At 45.2% G+C, this 20,796-nt stretch overlaps 1 protein-coding gene and 1 long non-coding RNA gene across 10 annotated transcripts in view; both read right to left on the reverse strand.

Moving 5' to 3' along the window:
* The window catches only part of MITF (melanocyte inducing transcription factor), a 247,335-nt gene that overhangs the window by 223,423 nt on the left and 3,116 nt on the right, over positions 1–20,796 (reverse strand). The window lies entirely within an intron of this gene.
* LOC118667896 lies at positions 591–10,263 on the reverse strand. Its single transcript, XR_004971447.1, has 3 exons — positions 9,460–10,263; positions 8,946–9,142; positions 591–5,791 (listed from the first exon to the last, which is right to left on the reverse strand). It is a non-coding gene; the product is annotated as an uncharacterized LOC118667896 (long non-coding RNA).

The raw sequence follows: 20,796 nt of genomic DNA on the forward strand, positions 1-20,796 counted from the left end.
CACACTGTCCTGGGGGAGCAGCACGGCCCCGTCCACACTGTCCTGGGGGAGCAGCACGGCCCCGTCCACACTGTCCTGGGGGAGCAGCACGGCCCATCCACACTGTCCTGGGGGAGCAGCACGGTCCCGTCCACACTGTCCTGGGGGAGCAGCACGGCCCCGTCCACACTGTCCTGGGGGAGCAGCACGGCCCGTCCACACTGTCCTGGGGGAGCAGCACGGCCCGTCCACACTGTCCTGGGGGAGCAGCACGGCCCCGTCCACACTGTCCTGGGGGAGCAGCACGGCCCCGTCCACACTGTCCTGGGGGAGCAGCACGGCCCCGTCCACACTGTCCTGGGGGAGCAGCACGGCCCATCCACACTGTCCTGGGGGAGCAGCACGGCCCCGTCCACACTGTCCTGGGGGAGCAGCACGGCCCCGTCCACACTGTCCTGGGGGAGCAGCACGGCCCCGTCCACACTGTCCTGGGGGAGCAGCACGGCCCCGTCCACACTGTCCTGGGGGAGCAGCACGGCCCGTCCACACTGTCCTGGGGGAGCAGCACAGCCCCGTCTACACTGTCCTGGGGGAGCAGCACGGCCCGTCCACACTGTCCTGGGGGAGCAGCACGGCCCCGTCCACACTGTCCTGGGGGAGCAGCACGGCCCCGTCCACATTGTCCTGGGAGAAACAACACGGCCCGTCCACACTGTCCTGGGGGAGCAGCACTGCCCCGTCCACACTGTCCTGGCACCACCTCACTCCTCTGGCCTAGCCTGAGCCTTCACTGTACATAAAGGAGACCGAGTCTTGATACATGGTTAGCTCTGGTCCCAGCTGGGCCTGGAACCGAGGTCCCAAAACATCCACTGAATAACTATTAGGTCCTGCATATTGTCATTGGCTGGACTAAAATGGTAAATAAAAGCAGTCATGGTCATCAACCTAGTGGGGTTTACAGCTTATTCAATACTTAACTCATAATGCCCACCTCCCTTCTGCTCTTACATTTAGTGACATTTCATAGATGAATATAAAAATTCATTTTTAAAAAATATTTCATCCCAAACAATTCAACCAATTCATAACTATTCTTTCTTTCCCTGCTTTATTCTATTCATTCAAACTTATAGAAACTCACATTTAACCCAAAACTCCATGGCAATATTTGAAATATTTTTCAGATAGCTGCACTATTCCCAAATCTCAATTCAAAGAACTCGTCAGAACGTGCAACGAAGCAGCGGCCAGGTGTGTGAGGTCCTGCAGGGCACCTGCTCTCGAGACTGAACCCCCATAACTGTGCTCAGGAACTCCCTCCAGTGCTACGAGTTCTTACAGTACAGACATTCTATTTTATGCCTAGGCCAAATCTTACCACTAAAAGGTAAACTAAATATACTCTGTCATGAAAGACAGTGAGAAGAACCAGTCACCACCTTACACCAAATAGTGTAGTGCATGTGATCTGGGGCTGCTCTTCTGTTTAATCTCTTTTTCTCCTTAAAACTTAGCAACATTAATTAGTGGGAAAATTAACCAGGAAAAGGGACTGCTCTGAAATCTTAATTTAGCGCAAAAGAAAGTTTTTTCAAAGAAAGTAATTGGCCCCAAGTGGAAATACTTATGTATCTATAATTTTCACTAAAGAGTTTACATTTTGACTCTGGAGTAAATATGTGATTTTTCAAATTCATGGTTTGCAAAATCCCAAGGCACCAAGTAACACTTATTTCCATAAAATAAAAAGACACATTATTGTCTTATTCTAAACAGGATACCAGAAAACAAAACTAACACTGTGAACAAACAAATCTTAGCTAAAACTCATTGAAATAATCCAAATGGTTTCCATTCCAGGGAAAACAGTAAGTCAGCAGTTTGCATTCAGCTGCCTTTTCCAAATACACAAAATAAGCAAAAACGCCACCAGAGGAAAGTGCAAACGCTGAACCCTTTCTATTTCTGTTTCCACAGGACTGCAATTCGATCACTGCCACCCGTGCATGCCCAGCCACCACTTATGCTCACTTCCAGGTGGCCTCAGGGCCCGCCCAGAAGCCCAGAGAACTCCCAGGAAAGATGCAGGCGCCATCACTCAAACCACAAAGAGAACAACAAGAAAGCCTGGGCTCCGACTCCAACTGCTAGAGCAAGACTGGAAAGCCAAGAAAATAAATGTCCAAGGGTGTCAGGCAATCAGAACTGTCATAAAGAACACTCAGATACTAAACAAGAAGACAATGGGAACAGAGCAAGGCATTCCTTAAAGAACAAAAGGCTCTGGGGAAAAAATAATAAAGAATCACAACCCTTCACCTAATACCAGTAACAGCCTGGAGTTGGCGAAAGACGGTTGAGTAAAAAATATTCTATATAAGGAAACTTACTTAAGGGAAGTATTCAAAACCCTTCACCCAGGATAGAAGACAAGCGATGTGCAAAGTCAGGACTGGGAAAGTCTGCCCAGGGTTATTACAGGGCACATTAGAGTAGCATCCTGGACATTAGATTATTTTTGAAGAAGAACATTAACAGAAAAAGGAAAATAAAAACTGATGTTTTAACTTGAAGACAGAGAACTCATGTCCAAATCCCCACCCTCCTACAGACTTGAAAGGACAATAGTCAGTCCAGAAAAACAGCCAAATGAGGAAGTGGTATTCTCTTACAATTTCTGTTAATCCCCTCCAGCTGAAATTGAAAAAATCCAGTGACATCAGCATTTATGTGTGATCCAGCAAGAATGGCAGAACCACAACTGCAGATCATCTGAGGGGAGGAACTGGGAGGACACCTGGCGAGCGTGTGCGAAAGCATGGAAAATGAATGCACTTTGCAGCGAATGACTTGAACAGTTTCAAACACCAACACTGCCAAGACTAACGTAAAAAGTGGGAAAGGAAGCATAAGCCTCCAAACCTAATCACCGACCCAATGGCCCTTCTGAAAATGTTCACTGAAACCAGTGAACTGGACATTTCTGAAAACAGAAAGGAGTCTCGCCACTTACAAACCAGAAGCAAAGATCCAAAGTGACATGAAGCCGGTCCCTCTGTAAAAACATCTGCTGTACAGTGAGCTGCAAGCTGAGTTCCTGCGGTTACTGCCTGCATTACCTTCTTGAAGACAGGCACAGCCTCAAGTCCATGGCCTCCTTTTCCCAGAAGAGAAAACAGCTCATGGGAAAACCCACGGAAGTCCTAGTATTTTGAAGATGTCCCACTTGAGTCAGAGATGGACCGGGAATAGGTCTGAATTCCCAACATAAATGCCACCCATTAACTTTTCTTCAGGTCAGAGTCAAAGGGAGAAGAAACCTACACCAAATCTGACTGACCAAACTCACCGACGAGCGGGAAACACTCACCGGGGCCGCCGGGGCCCTTTGGCTGAACATTGAGTCCACCAAGCCGTCTCGGAAAGGAGGTGATTACAAAGATGCCACCGCAGCTCTGCCACACGCTTCCATGCACCGTCCTCAGCAGCAGGAAGGCTGAACTAGAGATGGACTGATAATTAATAGGCTCCTGGCAGCAGCAGCCGGCTGCTGTAACCACCAGTAATTGCTGCCTACTGAAGATGGCATGGAACCCAGCCAGGAGGAGGGCGGGCACATGACAGGAATCATAAAGGTAAAACAGACTTTACCTCACAGGTTACCTGGCACCCATTCCAAACTACATCCTTATCTCCAGATGCAGTTAATAATGATGGCAAATAAATTCAAAATCATAATACGAGGACTGGAGATCAATCATTCTTCTGGAAATATCACCACAGATGGAAGGAAATTCTGATGAAAACACATCTCTTCACATACCTCCAACCCCCAAATGTCATACATTCCTAACTTGGTCATGAAAATAATTATTCTTATAAGATGTCCTACTGGAAAAGAAAAGTAATCCCATAAGTGATATATTTTGACTTGGACAGCTTTTGAAAATATCCAGGCTGCTGAGAAACTTTTCACAGCACTTAGACGCAGTGTATGCCCTTTATTCTGACATTAAAGCAATGTCCTTGTTGGTAAATGCTCTAGGAGAGGAAAGCTCTTCGGCACAGAAGTTGTTTACTGGAAAGACTGAAGACTGCTGGCAGGGTAAAGGAGAGGATGCATGGTGCCTGCACTTTAAACCTCCAACTCCAGAAAACAAGACAACACATCAACCTGTTAGACTGATGACCAAACACTCATCTAGACAATATTTCATCAGGGAACACTAATACCTACTTCACACTCCCCAGGAAGAAGCAAACCACTGCACCTCTAACATCCTGAGATGCCCAGAAACATGGAGAACTGAGGAGTCAACCTTCTGCCATGGGAGACATCTATAGAGATAAATCAGGGCAGCCGCCACATGGTTTCACAATGACTAATACTGACCAAAGCTGTTCATAAAGTCAATTCCACAGGCAAAGACTCTTCTCCTTCACTCAGAAAACCCCTGGCTCTTTGCTGGTGTTGCGAAGGATGCCTTCGGCTTGCCAAACAGAGGTCATTACAAGGCTCCAGGCTTTCTGACAAGATGCAGCCCAGGAGACCCTATAGATAATAGCTTATGGAAATCGCCAATGTTTCTCATGGTAAAGGTACACACAAGGTAGCAAATCCGGAGCAGACCCATTGAAAACTCAGGTGGTCTACACTTGGTATATATGAGAATTAAGTGGGGTTTTTAAATAGTTGGTCTTTCTCCTCTCCCATTAATTAGAGTTAGAATGCTTTTACATTCATTTTGTGAATCTCTAACTCATCACTGATGGAACCCACTAAGAATATGGCTCATCATTAAAGCCATCAACTAAGTATTTTTATAACTTCTTCCTCTCTATTATATCATTATATCCTTTTATTGAAAACCTTTAACTCGATGCTTTGCAATGACTAATGCTCTTAACACACATGTCAAGGCAGAAGCTATGTTCATTACACAACATTATGTTTCAAGACCTTTGACATTCAAAGATAAACAGTCCAAAATGGAACAGACTGACTACAACTTGATGAAGACACACAGGAAAATCAATTAACAAGTCAGGTTAGGGGTGAAAAGAGAGAGAGACGTGAAAAGCACAAAGATGTTCGGAGCTACGCGTTCAGTGGTGGACCACAAGGATGGCTTTGTAGGCAAGACTTCTTGATATTATCAACTGGGAACATTCAAAGATCCTTAATGAGGAATGAGGAAAATGTACAACTTACACACCACACCCTTTAGAATGATTAGCCACCATCTCATCTTTTGCTGCCTTTCCTGGAGCCCTCACAGCCTATCTCCTTTCCTTCTTCAGAAACAGCTTTGAAAACAAAGGACTGTGCAGCCAAGTGTGCTGGGAGCACCTTTAATAGATAGAACTGTTTATCTTGGATTCAGATCTCAACCACACCCAGAGTCTCTTGTCTTTACTTCATCAAAAAACTAGTCCTCTTTCTATTCCAAAATCAACATGAGCTGTCCTCCTAATCACTTCATATCCGGACTCACCTAGGTACCCCAACATACACAGCAGCCACCACAGCAAGTAGACAAGAGCGTGAGCTTTGAAGTCAGGCAGTCCTCAGTTTAAGTCTTGGTCCCTCCCTTATCTGAATGATCTTGACAAGTGATTTAAGATGGCCCAACCTCAGTTTCTTCATTTATAAAATGGGACCCTACCTGCCTCAGATGAGGATTAAATTACTACATAAAACATTTGAAATACTTAACACAGCACCTGGTAGATAGTAGTTACCTTAATATGTTTGTAATTCAACTAGATCTGAATTATTCATTTCTGCTATTTCTGCTTCTTGACTTTTCTAACACAGGAAAAATATGAAAAAAAAAGAAAAGATTATGTAGGTACCTTCCTTATCCCAGAACCAAGACAACTAGACAGATACACATACACACACACACACACACACACACACACACACAGAAACATGCATACACACAGACTTAACAAGCCATTCTTTTGATAATGCACAAGGATGCAGTACAAAATGCAAACGGCAGGCTACAGGTGCAAGGCAGAAAAAGATGCAACTTTTGATACTTTAACTCCAGTGACATGCAACTTTTATTACTGTAACCCCAGTGGATTTCAGTTTCCTAAACGTAGACCAGATTAAAACCCTGGCACCAGACACAGCCTTTTAAAGGGGGCTTTAAAAATGGTAGATGCTGCTGTTATTATTACAGCTCTTTGTATTGCTTTCTTGTTATTAAATTGTGGGCTCTATCTGCTATGCAACTAAAAATTACTGCACCTACCGAAACAAGCTTTCTCTTCCCTCCTTCCCAAAAGAATTTCAAGCACACCCAACAAGTACTCAATTAATGTTTACAAATAATGACTATGCTGATCACTTCTAGCACACCAGAAACAACACTTCATCCATTCTACTCATTCTTTCTTCAAGAAACATTTATTGGACACTCACTATCCTGGATGCTGGAGATGCCCAGCGAACTAACATATTCCCTGTTCCTGTGCGGCCGCCTTCAAGTGAGGACCGAGAGACAATGAAATAAGTATTACCTACTTGCCTATCCACAGAGGAAGATGCTTGATTTCTTAAAATACACATTGGTTTTTAAATAAGGGCTTCAAACCAAGTGACAACTAAAAGTTGTCATTAGTGAATATAAGTTTAAAATATATTTCTCACTTATATATGATCTCTTACATTAAATATGATCTCACTTATATGTGGAATCTAAAATGAAAAAAAGCTCATTGATATGGAGAATAGATTGGTGGGTGAGGGGTGGGTGGCATGAGTGAAGGGGATAAAAAGGTATAATTTCCAGTTATAAGTAAGTCCTGGGGATGCAAGCACAGCATGATGGCTATAGTTAATACTCTACTGCATATTTGAAAGTTGCTGAGAGTAAACCTTAAAAGTTCTCATCACAAGAAAAAATAAATTCTATAACTATGTATGGTGATGGATGTTAACTAGACAGTGTGGTGATCATTTTACAACATCGAATCCTTATGTGGTACACCTGAAACTAACATAATTTTATATGTCGATTTTACCTCAATAAAAAAACCTATATTGATTTCCTATATTTGACTTGGTAATATGTTGGGTGTATTGGTTTAAATAATGTACCAATAAGTAAATAAATACTATTTATTTTGCAGGGTAAGTAATATGACCACCAGGGGGAGCTTTCCCTCCCCCCAGAAGAGAGGTCCTCTGGCCCTGCTGACCTGCTCCGGCTTCCGGTCCGCTCCATAGCTGCCCCTTTGCCAACAGTGACAGTGGAGTAGTGCTGACCCTTTTTGTTCACATTACTTTATGACTCCATAGTAGGTTCAATAAATATATTCTGAATATTATCTTACCTCAGGAGCAAGAAAAATTTGCCCAAGGATCTTGCAAATAATTCCTAAACCATGATTCTAAGAAAGTAGGAGTCAGATCACTTAATGTCCACCTATTCAGATGCCCAAGAAATAAATCTGTTCTGAAAACTTCCAAAACTGTCTTGTCCATTTCCTCTTCCCCTAGTTACGGGTATCTTAACTCCCAACTCCAGCCTACACAGATGATTCATCCTGTCCGCTCACTGATGTGCAGAGTCAGGAGTCCATCAGACTGGCCCATTACTGACCATCGCTCATTCTCTCCTACGCTCCAAGTATATTGGCTCTCACTGTAAGGCACCTAACTTGATGCGTCTTTTGATTGTGTGTGTGTGTATGTTTCAATCACAAGTAAAAAGGAAAACACCATTTTCCCTGTTTTTTACAAAACTCAGGATAGGAACTGTGTAACAAAGTCTAGTTTTGGTTAGTCGTGACAATACAAGAGAATGGCAGAAAATGCTCTGAAAACCACTCTGTGCTTGTATAAAGTACATATGAATTCTGGCAGATGTATCCCATTGACTGGTAATCAAATTTGCTCCCATTCCTCTGCACACAGCAACTGACAGTTGGGATATATGTAGCACATTTGAAAACATGCTACATATATCCCAAACACTGGAGAACAGACTCTATGCCTGGGTGTTTTTCATTTCTAGAGAATCAAATTATTATCTACTTATTTAATAGTGACACAATGGTAGAGTCAACAGTACATACAGAGAGTAACACTCTGATTCTCATTAAACCCCTTAATTCTAGTGGCACTGAACCCAGAGAGGGCAGTCGGGTGGCACAGCAGGAGTGGCAGCACCAGGCAGCATTGGGCCCGAGCACAGGCAGTACTCTCTGACTTCACTAGGCCCTCACAGCAATCTGTGAGGCAGGTGCCCTCGGCATCCATGCACCAGGACCAGGCTGTACCTGATGGGGGCGTGTGTGTGTATGTGACATCTAGGGTACTCTCCTCCTGAGAAAGGGGGTGACCATTCGGGCTAATCCCCTGGTGCTTGCTGGTGACCTGGTTAACCACAGGTTTGGGGAAGAAACTTGTAACAATCAAAAAAAGCAAGTTACTGTTTGTGGTATCACTTCACAATTGTGCACAGATAACAAAACAAATTATACACCTGAAATATATACAATTCATATTTGGCAATTATACCTCAACAAAGTTGGGAAAAAGAAAAGCAAGCTATTGTGTTGGTGTGGATTGAAATTTAAGTTCCAGTCTTTTAAAAAAGATATAATGGGAGGGAAAACCGTTAGAAGAGTGAAAGTTGTAAAGATTTCAAGATTCGGTAATATAGGTATTATGACTTTTACTGGATAAAGTTAACTATAGACTGCCGTGCTAAATGTGAAAAGCTAAAGCGGAAGTCACTGCAGGCCAGCTGACACACGACAGTTAGGAATGACGGAGGCCTGCATGGAGGCGGCGGAGCTCAGCTGCTCCGGCGTGCAGTGTTGTGAAACCCAGCTACGCGTCATGTTATTTCTTCCTCCACCTCGCTGCAGTCTATAATTATGATGAAAGGAAGCATGTGATAGGGACAAAGACTGTTCTGGCAACAAAAGTCAGGCCTTACCTGTAACAGCACGTGCCATCTTAGAACCTCCCTGTAGGCGTCCCACATGTCAGCACTACCTGACCTGCATCACTCCCAAGGATCCCGAGGCTGCCTGTCCGGATTCGGGATCACTCTGTCCCCACACCCCTTCTCTTCTACAGAACCTCTTCTTTTCCTGCTGGTTGCCTTTGTGTTGTTTCTCTTTATTCAAGTGTCTAAAAGTAAAAATGCATTTCAAGTCAACAGCCTTGCTGATGTCATGGATACAAAGGGAGCCACAGTGAGGGAAGCAGCGACAGAGCGCTGACCAAGGCCAGGCCTGGGCGCACACTCTACCCACATCCCTAGCACAGAAGGGATGCCATTGCAAGCTACCCCCTGACTTAAATCACACTGTTATCCAGGAGCCCCGCTCAGTCTTACATTGAAACAGAGGCTACAAATAATTTGCCCAAAGATAAAAAGAACATGTAGGTAGTCAAACTGGAATTTAAGTTAAAAACCCTTCTTACTCAAAAGGTTAAACCCAGACCTTTACGCTGATTGGGCTGGTTACGGCTCTTAACCAGTTTGCAGGAAGAGCAGATTCTCTGTCCAAAAGGCATCAGGGCTTTTTCTCTGGAGAAGGTCAGATGCAGAAAAACACACGCTTGGGTACTCGGGCCTAAGTGGATTAATTACAAGGGTGGGTGAATCTCCTGGCCGGGAACAAGTCCAGAGCTCTCCCACAGGCTCCTTTGGGGGGCACACACTGCCGTGCCCTTCCCTCCATAGCAGTGAGCCACCTGGGAAGATTCAGGAGGGATGACTGTTCGGTCAGCTCAGCCCTACGTCTGACAAAACAGATGCTGGCTGGTCAGTCATTCCACTCTGTTTTGGAAGCTCCCACACTCTACAAACTGTCTGGAATTCATTAAGACAGGAAAACAGGCTGACAGTCATATTTCAAGTTTTATTCAGCAGAAGTTTTGAGAAAAACAAATTTGGTCATGTGGGCATGCTCACAATCATGATCACCCTGTTTCTCAACCAAGCCTCTCAGTCAAGTGACTACAGTGTGCTTCGCATTTCACAAGGGTGAGTCCAGATTAAACTACAAACCTCTTGTGAGATCTGGGCTGGCTCCTTATGGTAACAAAGCTGGTTAACTCCAAATCAGTCAGCGATCACACCTGGAAAACCAGGAACCAACCTGGTTTCACCAACGCCGATTGAGGGCTGACTTGCTAGAGAGGATTTTCCTTTTTTTTTTTTAATCAGTAAGGAATTTCTGTCAATGATTACCTCTGGCCTGACCATAACAAGCAACACCCCATTTTTTACTAAATGTATTATAATCCAGAAAATGTTTCACACTAGAACAGTAGTACAAGGGTAATTCAATCCATGGACATGGGGTTTATGGTAAAAACATTAGGGCAGCAGTTCTCAAACTTGTGGGCATCACCATCTGCTGGGGCAGTGGTTCTCAACCTTCCTAACGCCGCGACCCTTTAATACAGTTCATGTTGTGGTGACCCCCAACCATAAAATTATTTTCGTTGCTACTTCATAACTGTAATTTTGCTACTGTTATGAATTGTAATGTAAATATCTGGTATGCAGGATGTATTTTCATTGGTACAAATTGAACATAATTAAAGCATAGTGATTAATCATAAAAACAACATGTAATTATATATGTGTTTTCCGATGGTCTTAGGCGACCCCTGTGAAAGGGTCATTCGACCCCTAAAGTGGTCACGACCCACAAGCTGAGAACCGCTGTGCTGGGGTGTGTTAGAACACAGTCTGCTGAACAGACCTCCAACAGTTTCTGATTCCAGGCATTTCACTGTAGGGTCTGAGAATTACATTTCCAACAAGTTGCTGAGTGATGCTGACGCTGCTGGTCTGAGGGCCACATTTTGAAAACCAATGCACTAAGACGGTGATGGTGGTGGTGATGGTGGATGGGAAGCAGGGTGGTGATTTTAATCAACAAACTTGGAATCGGAGGCATTGCATAGAGCTGGGATTCAGACGATATAAAAGCTCAGGCAGTCTCCATTCAGGTGACAGAAAATCCAAATTATGTGTACTCAGAAAAGGAACTTATTGGTAAAATAACAGAAAAATCCAAGGATAGGCACAACTTGACGCAGAGGGGAAACTGCTTCTAGGACCATGGCAACAGTACCTTGCTGTCAACCAAAAATGTGTTCTCTCTTCTTGGGGAGAGGTGCTGCTGCCCAACTGGGGTCTCAATTTCCCAATCCCCGCCCCCCGCTCCGCCCCCCGCATGCAGATAAGGACATGAGACTGGTCTTCGCCAACAGAAGTAGCACAGAAGGGATGCCAGTTATGTCTGGACTGCAGTTTATACCTTCTACTCGTCTTTCTCTTTCCACTACTGGACACAAAGGGCTCCCGAGATCTAGGCAATGACAGAACCAGAACGTGGAAGGCGCCTGTGTTCTGGATTTGGCATATGCAAAGCTTCCTGCCAACCAGGAACTATTTATTACACATATCACTACTGCATGCCACTTTGTTACAGGAAATAATGTTAACCTAATTATAAGAACTTAGTTTTTCACTGTCTCCAAGGTATGGTGGCAGTTTATTCCCAAGCTTCCCAATTTCAAGATCAATGGAAATAAAGGGAGAATCTCTGCCTGTTAGCACCTGAGCAAAACCGAGATTCATTTTCATGAGCCAGCATGCACCGAACTAAACCTAATCCCTGCAACGAGAATGTGGCTGGGCCTGTGTCAGATTCTCCACCCCTAAAGCACATGAGCTGAGCATATAAGAAGGGGATGGTACAAGGTTTGGACAGGAGACTATGTGTAGGCAAAGTAAAAATGTCCACTAGAGGAAATATACATGGTGAGGGAAGTTGGCTGCCAGCAAGTACTGGTTAGAAAGATGTCAAGTACATGAACCCAAGTGATAAAGAGGAGGACACTAGGCCAGCAAGGTGGCATATGGTATAACTGACTCCAAAAGTGAACCCCCAATTCACTGTCCTTGCCATGCAGGCCCCGCAGTTAAATTTTAGTGACTGTAATATATGACCAAGGAAGTTCCATCAAACCCTCTCATTCATTTCTGCACCAACACAGATTTAAAGTTTCCATAATCAGTATCATTAGAATCGCATTCCAGGATCCCATCACTTAGCCCTTACACATCTAACATTTATCTAGTTAAAACATTATTAATGTTTACCTACCCAAAGACCAGTGGACAAATGACCATGCTAAATGATGCAAGGTGTGGTGGTTCCAAAAAGTCTACACAGCCATTGCCCAATATACCACTAGCCAGTGCCCATCTCTCATGAGCTTCTCTCCATGCACACCTCCTTGCAGCAAGTGGACAGACTTTTATTTGGACTGTAACCAGGCATCATGCCAGGTGCTTATGTTTACAGGGGCTATTTTACACAAGCTACTGTAAACTCTTCCTTTAAAAATAAATAGAATATTTTCAATAATGCAGAGTTGGTGCCACCCTCTTCTCTTAGCAGTAAATGACCCTAACCAGCCAATACTATGTGAATGTTTGTTCATCCTCATTCTCTGCCAAAAGCATTGTAAGTTCACTGCAAAGAACTCCATTGGCTGAGGGGCCAATGTTCTAAATTTAGATGGTGCTGTTATGTAGGTTCAGTAATACAACAGAGCTGAAAAACTTCAAAAAATGTAGCCAGTCCTTTTGATGGAGAAGGGGCTGCTGCAATATCAATGTGTCTGTCTCTAACTGTCCAAAACAGCACACACAAGAGGAACAGTGTGGCCAATCTCAGAGAGGGCTGCCGGTAGACTTCATTAGGACGGTGCCAGGTTCCAAGTTAAACAGGAAAACCATCTTCAGGATTTTTATATGCTTCTCCTTTCACCAAGTTTCAAATTTCCAATATAAAAATAAAAGGTATATTGGGAAAAACATGTTTTTTGAACCAGTTAGTATTTGGGAGCATATTACAGTAAAGGTAACAAAGACAAGATAGCATTCCTATTCCTATTCCTGTCTGTCATTTCATGATCCCGCATATGATCTCTGCCATCAGGCTAAATGACTCTTCTCTGCCTCAAATCCTCTTCCCATGGAAGCCAGTTAAGAGTGACTCAGCAACTTATCCCACTTTGGGGAAGGGGTGGAGTGGGAGGGCAAAGGCCACAGATGCTTCCTCAAAAATTGCTCAATTACCCACAATTTTCTTCCAGCCTAGGATTCCACCCTTGCCTCCCCTAGGCCTGTCACTCACTAGATTTGAATTTTAAATATTTGCTCCCACACAACCCAGGACTTTTCCCTTTGAAAGTTACCACTCCATGGGTACTTCACCTAAAGAACCCAGCTACTGAAATTAAAATGCTTTGAAGATTTTTTGTAAATGATTGAACTGAAGCACACTGTTGCCTGTGGGTTTCAAGGCTGATGAAAGCTTGAAGCAGTGTGTGGGAGGAGAGGCTTCTTCCTTTTCATTTCTGCACCAACACTGACACTTCACAGCAGCGCACGCAGGAAGGGTGATACAGGGCCGAAGCACAGGACTGGGAGTCAGGAGTTCCAAGGAGTTATTCATTTGTGGTGTGTGTGTATATTTGCTGAATCAATCTGAGGCTTTACTTTTTTTTAATATATTTTATTGATTTTTTTACAGAGAGGAAGGGAAAGGGATAGACAGAAACATCGATGAGAGAGAAACATCGATCAGATGCCTCCTGCACACTCCCTACTGGGTATGTGTCCGCAACCAAGGTACATGCCCTTGACCGGAATCGAACCCGGGACCCTTCAGTCCACAGGCCGACGCTCTATCCACTGAGCCAAACCGGTTAGGGCAGCTTTACTTTTTTTTTAATTTAAATATATTTTATTGATTTTTTACAGAGACAAAGGGAGAGGGATAGAGAGTTAGAAACATCCATAAGAGAGAAACATCGATCTGCTGCCTCTTGCACACCCCCTACTGGGGATGTGCCAGCAACCAAGGTACATGCCCTTGATGGAAATCAAATCTGGGACCCTTCACTCCACAGGCCGACGCTCTATCCACTGAGCCAAACCAGTTAGACCTTAGGCTTTACTTATTAATCCCAGGTTACTTGGATCGCTTCCTTATACCAAAAAGTGATTCAAAATCCAGCCCAAAACCATTCCTAGGCCAAACATAAGGGAAGCATGGTCAGACATGAATGATCTCAATCGACCGACAGTGAGATGACCTAGGCGACAACTCACATAAGATGATCCTAGAAAAGAAAGGATAATAAAATAACAAGACCCATCTGCATTTTTAATCCAGACAAGCATAAATCTCTGAGTCACTCAGCATTAGGAAAACACTTAAGACGAAGTTATAAACACTTACAGGGAAGATTAATGTCTGTATTTCTTTCTCCACTACTCAGACACAGTTGACAATGTGGGCGTTACAGCTGCCAGCCCCAACCATGGATTGAAAATAGTGTTGCCTTTACCCAGTCCTAGCTGTCTTCATGAGCACCCGTTTATCTCCATAGCAGCCTTGCAAGGGAGCACTGCCCCATTTTACAAGAGAGGGAACTGGAGTTTAGAGAGGCTGGGTAACTCATCCGAAGTCCCATAGCTAGTGAGTGGTAGTGCCAAGATCTGCACATTAATTTTAGACATTCAGGACTTGCCTCCAAATCCCTTTCTCCATGAGTGAGCTCATTCCTAACGACCAATCTAATAAAGCCCCCTTTCCCAGTCACACTCTATTAATAACATTCCATTCCACTTCCATAAACCAAAAACTATCACACTCAGCTTTGGCCAGTGTGCCTCAGTTGGTTCGGTGTCTTCCTGTGCACCAAAGGGTTGCTGGTTCAATTCCTGGTCAAGGGTTGCAGGCTTAATCCCCAGTAGGGGGCGGGGCAGGTAGGAGGCAGCCAATCTATGTTTCCCTCTTATTGATGTTTCTCTCTCTAAAAAAAATCAATAAGAAATCTCTTTTAAAAAGTTATCTCACTCATCTCTTTGGTTAATTATTAGCTGTGTCTCCACCTCCAGGATGGAAGCAGGATGCACAGGACCCTCACCTGTCACCGTCTACCTTTGATCCTCGTGGCCAGCAGAGGCTGGCAGCGAGAGGCACTTAAAGTGTTGTAAGGAGAGCGCAAGGGGGTGGGGAAGTAAAAGTACAGGAATGACAAACAGACCCTGCTGACACCAAAGTCCTGCCTCTGCTTCAATTGATTGAGAGATGATTTAGAAGCACCCTGGGGAGGCCAACAGGGTCCTCTTGACTTCGAGGTTCCACGTCCTTCCCTGGGGATCTTTCTCTCACCATGGGCTCCATTCCCAGAACCCACAGCCCGCGCCTGCCCCGGCTCAACACCAGCCAGTAAGCGACCATCTGCAAGGTGCCCAGCAGTGCCTAGCACAGTGCCCACCAGGCAACAAGCCCAGAAATGCTGCCATGGGAGAGAAGAGCCTCAATCTCAGGACAGCTGTCTTGTGTGGACATTCCAAGGTGTCTTCTTCATTCCTCAGGGCACGTGTAAAAGGTCAGAGGGAGAGGTAGCGAAGAAATGGGGAAGCCATGTTTCAGACCCACCCCAGAGACACGGGAGCTGGTCCCCCTCCCCAAATCCTCAGGAACAGAGAGTGGGTATGGGGCCTTCCTCAGCCCTGCCGACGGCACAGCCAGGCCATTCCGGCTTTGGGCACACACCTCCGTGGGCACACAAAGCCTCCTACGATCTGCCTCCCTGCCCTCAGTGTCCAAGGCCTGGGTGACCACCCTCCCTGTCCTCCCTGCCCTCACTCACAGTGTCAGGGGCCTGGGTGACCACCCTCCCTGTCCTCCCTGCCCTCAGTGTCAGAGGTCTGGGCGACCATCCTCCCTGTCCTCCCTGTCCTCACTCACAGTGTCCGAGGCCTGGGTGACCATCCTCCCTGCCTCCCTGCCCTCACAGTGTCCGAGGCCTGGGTGACCACCCTCCCTGTCCTCCCTGCCCTCACTCACAGTGTCAGAGGCCTGGGTGACCACCCTCCCTGTCCTCCCTGCCCTCAGTGTCAGAGGCCTGGGTGACCACCATCCCTGTCCTCCCTGCCCTCACAGTGTCAGAGGCCTGGGTGACCACCCTCCCTGTCCTCCCTGCCCTCAGTGTCAGAGGCCTGGGTGACCACCCTCCCTGTCCTCCCTGCCCTCACAGTGTCAGAGGCCTGGGTGACCACCCTCCCTGTCCTCCCTGCCCTCACAGTGTCAGAGGCCTGGGTGACCACCCTCCCTGCCTCCCTGCCCTCAGTGTCAGAGGCCTGGGTGACCACCCTCCCTGCCTCCCTGCCCTCAGTGTCAGAGGCCTGGGTGACCACCCTCCCTGCCCTCACAGTGTCAGAGGCCTGGGTGACCACCCTCCCTGTCCTCCCTGCCCTCACAGTGTCAGCGGCCTGGGTGACCACCCTCCCTGTCCTCCCTGCCCTCAGTGTCAGAGGCCTGGGCGACCACCCTCCCTGCTCTCACAGTGTCAGTGGGTGACCATCCTCACTGCCCTTACTGTCCTCACTGCCTTGGACCGATCTTTTAGATTATTTCCCCAAAATAATGCATACTTGGAGTTAAGTCACACATATTTTTATAATTTACTTTGATGAATCACACCTAACAGCATAATATATTTTATACTTAAACCACATGCACACAAAACAAATGAAAGTATTGCATACTGTCCCTGAAAAATGACCCCAAAAAATTTAACTAAGGATTTGTTTCCTATTATTTATCCTAATACTGCCAGTTCTGAAACAAAGCAGTTAGAGAGAGAAATTTAGTAACTTTGATTTGTCCCAAGATACTTTTTTTACACTGAGGTCCTATTCCTGACAGTAAGCACGTGACTGTTCTAAAAAAAGGATATTTTCCACTGCTTGCACAACTGGAGCAGATATAAACATCAGCCTGTGCAAACGGCACTGCAGAACTCAACGGGAATAACACACACACATACATACACTCTCATCTTTCCTATAAATAGCAGTACTCGGGAAAAGGAAATCTGCAAACACTCAAAACCACACTTCGAACCCCACTTTAATCAAGCTCCCAACTAATCACCCACACAAGTCATCCGCAAAGCAAGGCTGAACCTCTGCCAGTAAGGTGCTTCAGTTTTGTCTATTTTGCTTCAGATACTGCGCGGATATTGCTCTGCAGAGGGGAACTGCGGTCAAGACAAAACAGAAAAGAAGGGATTGTCATCCCCTCCTAGCCTGTGCTGGGCATTCTGCAAAGCGCTTTTACACATCTTATCACAATTTTAAAACTTCTACAACTCTCAGAGGACAGATCTACTGACCCTGTTTTCAGGTAAAGAAACTGAAACTCCAAGAGTGAAGTACCTTGGACACAGACATTGCAGTTAAGTGGCAAAGCCAAGGGCACAGCCCTCCAGCCAGTTCCCTCTGAACCTGTCCGCATGCATCCAATCCAGTCTCTTGGCCACCAGATGCCCGTGGACCACGAGGAAGAGCTGCGACTCTGGTTGGAAGTTTAAAGGGTAACCAAACACCCTAAAAGTCTATTTTAAGAGTGTGCCTTCCCAGGCAGCTAACATTTTATTTAATGCTGTAGAGAAATGTGTTTGAGCACGCTTACCTTCAAGGCCAAACTCCAATATTCCTATTAACAAAACTGCCCCCCAATTTCCGTTCCTCTATTAAATTCACAATGCTGACGGCCACCCGGTGGAGATGACACTCTTGTCTAGTATGTTGAACTGAATCCATACCTTCTCGCCCCCACCCACGAGGTGAGTTTTGGAGAAGGCATGGCATAACACACTTTTCCCACAGTCACGCACAGAGCCTTTGACATGAGATAGAGAGTCGTGGACAAGAGCCTGGACTAGAGACAGGTGGGCTCTTACTGAAGCAGATCCATCTACTTGCTATACCTCCGTTTCCTTCTCTGTAAAATGAGTGATAAAAATATGTATGCCCAAGGTTGAAATGAAGATTATCTGAGTTAATACAAGTAAAATATTCAGTCATTCCTGGCAAGCACTATATAAGTGTTACTTGTTTTAAAATTATAATTAAAACATCATTAGTTTTTATCTCTTACTATTACCTCATGCAAATTTTGCAAGATTAAGTTAACACATAAAAGCACTTACAGCAAGGGCTGGTATATGCTCAATAAATGTTAGCTACCATTATTGGTATTGATTTGCACTAGAATTCAATAGGTACACATTGAATATGAATTTTTACATATGTGCTGATGCCACAACAGCTTTTCTTAAATTACCTTAAAGAAACCATTGTGGATTGGAATAAAAATATAAAATAAAAAAATTTGTCTGAATGCCTCATTAGGATAAAAGCAAAGAAGAATTTACTAAAATTGGAATAATTTTATTGTATAACAATACTGGCTTTAGAGAAAAAAGCCAAAGTCAACAAATGCAAACACTTTCTGGAATGTCAGGACTCACTGCTAAGGAATAAAATAAGAACTACATCTGCCAACTGAGCACTTACTATGTACCAGCCTCCACGCTAATACTTTTCCTCAGTTAATGTTCTTAAGATTGAGGAGGCAACTGAAGTCAGAAGTTATCGAGCCTGCCAAAGGTCACTCAGCCAGTTAGGGACAGGTAGCGATGCAGACAATGCTGTCAACCCTCATGCTAGTGCGTCCCTACAGACCGGACAGAGCACAAAAATCAAGAAAACTTTCAGAAACCAATAAAAGATTGACAGTTTTGTTTTTCCAAGAATGGTTATCATTTCATAAAAGAAAGGGCATTTTTAAACGGAAGACAGGAGGGAATACCTGCGAACAAGTCCATGAAGTGGCAGTGGCCTTATACCAAGAATGTGCACGTGACTGCGGGTGACACTGCACTACCAACCTGTGAAAACTTCGCACCCCTGTGAGCCAGCATTTAGGAACCACCGCTATATCCTGTCCTGCCATTTAAAACTCATTTCTAATTTGTAGGAAGTTATCTGAAACATCACTAAAAATTTGAGAAGAAAAAATAACTGAAATTAGATTAAGTCAATTCTGAAGTCTGCCCAAGTAAAACTATGTTAGCCACTACAAAGTCCACAGTATTGAGTGACCCAAACTAAAGAAACATGAGCCCGAAGTTGCTACCATATTCTGAAATGTTCTCTGCAGGTCCCAAAGACCGACAGTTTCCTGGTTCCTAGGAGCTCATTCGGTAGCCTGACCCGACTGCTGACGTGTGAATTCTAGGTTCACCCATGACACTGGGCACTTTTCCTCTGCCACCACCATTCAGAACGCATTCCCGCAACACACAAAGGTCTCAGAACCTGTTGGGAAAACCAAACTGCAAATCAGTCTTCATTAGAACCTTCGCTCATAGCATGTGGCTTCCTGCGACACAGCTGTGCCACTGAGTAGAACCAAAATGCAGCTGCCGTCATCCAGATCCCCAGCTTCACATCCCGAAAGGCAGGCGGTCTGGCTAAGGAAGACATGTGTCCTTCTTCATGAAACACTTGCCTATCTGAGCTCAGCACAAAGGAAGAGGAAATATGTAAATGCCTCTTCCGAGAGGCCCTGGCGGTGTCTGTTTTGAAAGGAATGCAATGTTGAATGCTGAAACAAACACCAAGCATTCATTGTGCCAGGCATGGTTCTAGGCCAGTACTTCCAAAACAGGTGTGACTCTGCCCCTCATGGACAGTTGGCAAAGTCTGGAGACATTTCTGGTTGTCACAAGTGGGGAAGGGGCTCATCTGGCCTCTAGTGGCAGGGGCCGGAAGGACAGACACACTGCTAACCATCCTGCCATGCTCAGGCACCGCCCCCACAGCCAGGAATCACCCAGTTCAAAATGTCAATGGTGCAAGGTTGAGAAACTCGGTCCTTGGCTCTGGGGCACAACAGTAAACAAGGAAGAAAGAGAAATCCCTGCTCCCTTGGAGCCTGCAGTCTAGTGTGGAGAAACAAACACATCATATCAGAAAATTACAGAATGTGTTATAAATACCATAGAAAAACAGAGCAGGGCAAAGAAGATGGGAGTTTGGAAGATTAGCAATTATAAATAGTGTGGTCAAGGTAGGCTTGATGAATGGCAGCCCTGGCTGGTGTGCTCAGTGGTTAGATCATCGGACCACACACCAAAGAGTTGTGGGTTCGATTCCCAATCAAGGGCATGTACCTGGGTTGCGGGTTCACTGCCCACTCTGGGTCAGTCAGAGTGTATGTGGAAGGCAACCAGTCCAGTCACTGTGGCTCTCTCATATCGACGTTTCTCCTCTCTCCCCCACTCCCTCTCTCCCTCCCACTCTTCCTGAAAAAGCAATGGAGCCAGGCCAGCCTGGCTCAGTGGTTGAGTGTCGACTTATGAACCAGGAGGTCATGGTTTGATTCCTGGTCAAGGCACATGCCCAGGTTGCAGGTTCAATCCTCATGTGGAGTGTGTGCAGGAGGCAGCCAATCGATGATTCTCTCTCATCATTGATGTTTATCTCTCTCTTCCTCTCCCTTCCTCTCTAAATCAATGAAAATATACAAAAAATAGAAAATAAAGAAAGCAATGGAAAAGATATCCTCAGGTGAGGAATAACAACAACAAATTAATTAATTAATTAAAAAGGGAGAGGGAGCCCCATGGCTTTCTGGGCAAAGGGCAGTCCAGGCCAAGGGACCAGCAAGAACAACATAAAAGGCCCTGAGGAGGAGGGGTCTTTTCCAGGAACAGCGAGGAGACCAGCCTGGCTGGAGCAGAGGGAGTCTCAAGTGACAGCAGGAGACAAAAGTCAGAGCTGACAGGCAGCCTGACCATGCAGGCCACCTGGCTCTCCAGTTTTAGTGAAAGGAGGAGCTCTTGGAGGTTTTGTGAATAGAGAATGGCCTGATGTGACA

This window comes from Myotis myotis, unplaced genomic scaffold, assembly GCF_014108235.1.
Source record: "Myotis myotis isolate mMyoMyo1 unplaced genomic scaffold, mMyoMyo1.p scaffold_m19_p_13, whole genome shotgun sequence".
NCBI classification, from domain to species: domain Eukaryota; kingdom Metazoa; phylum Chordata; class Mammalia; order Chiroptera; family Vespertilionidae; genus Myotis; species Myotis myotis.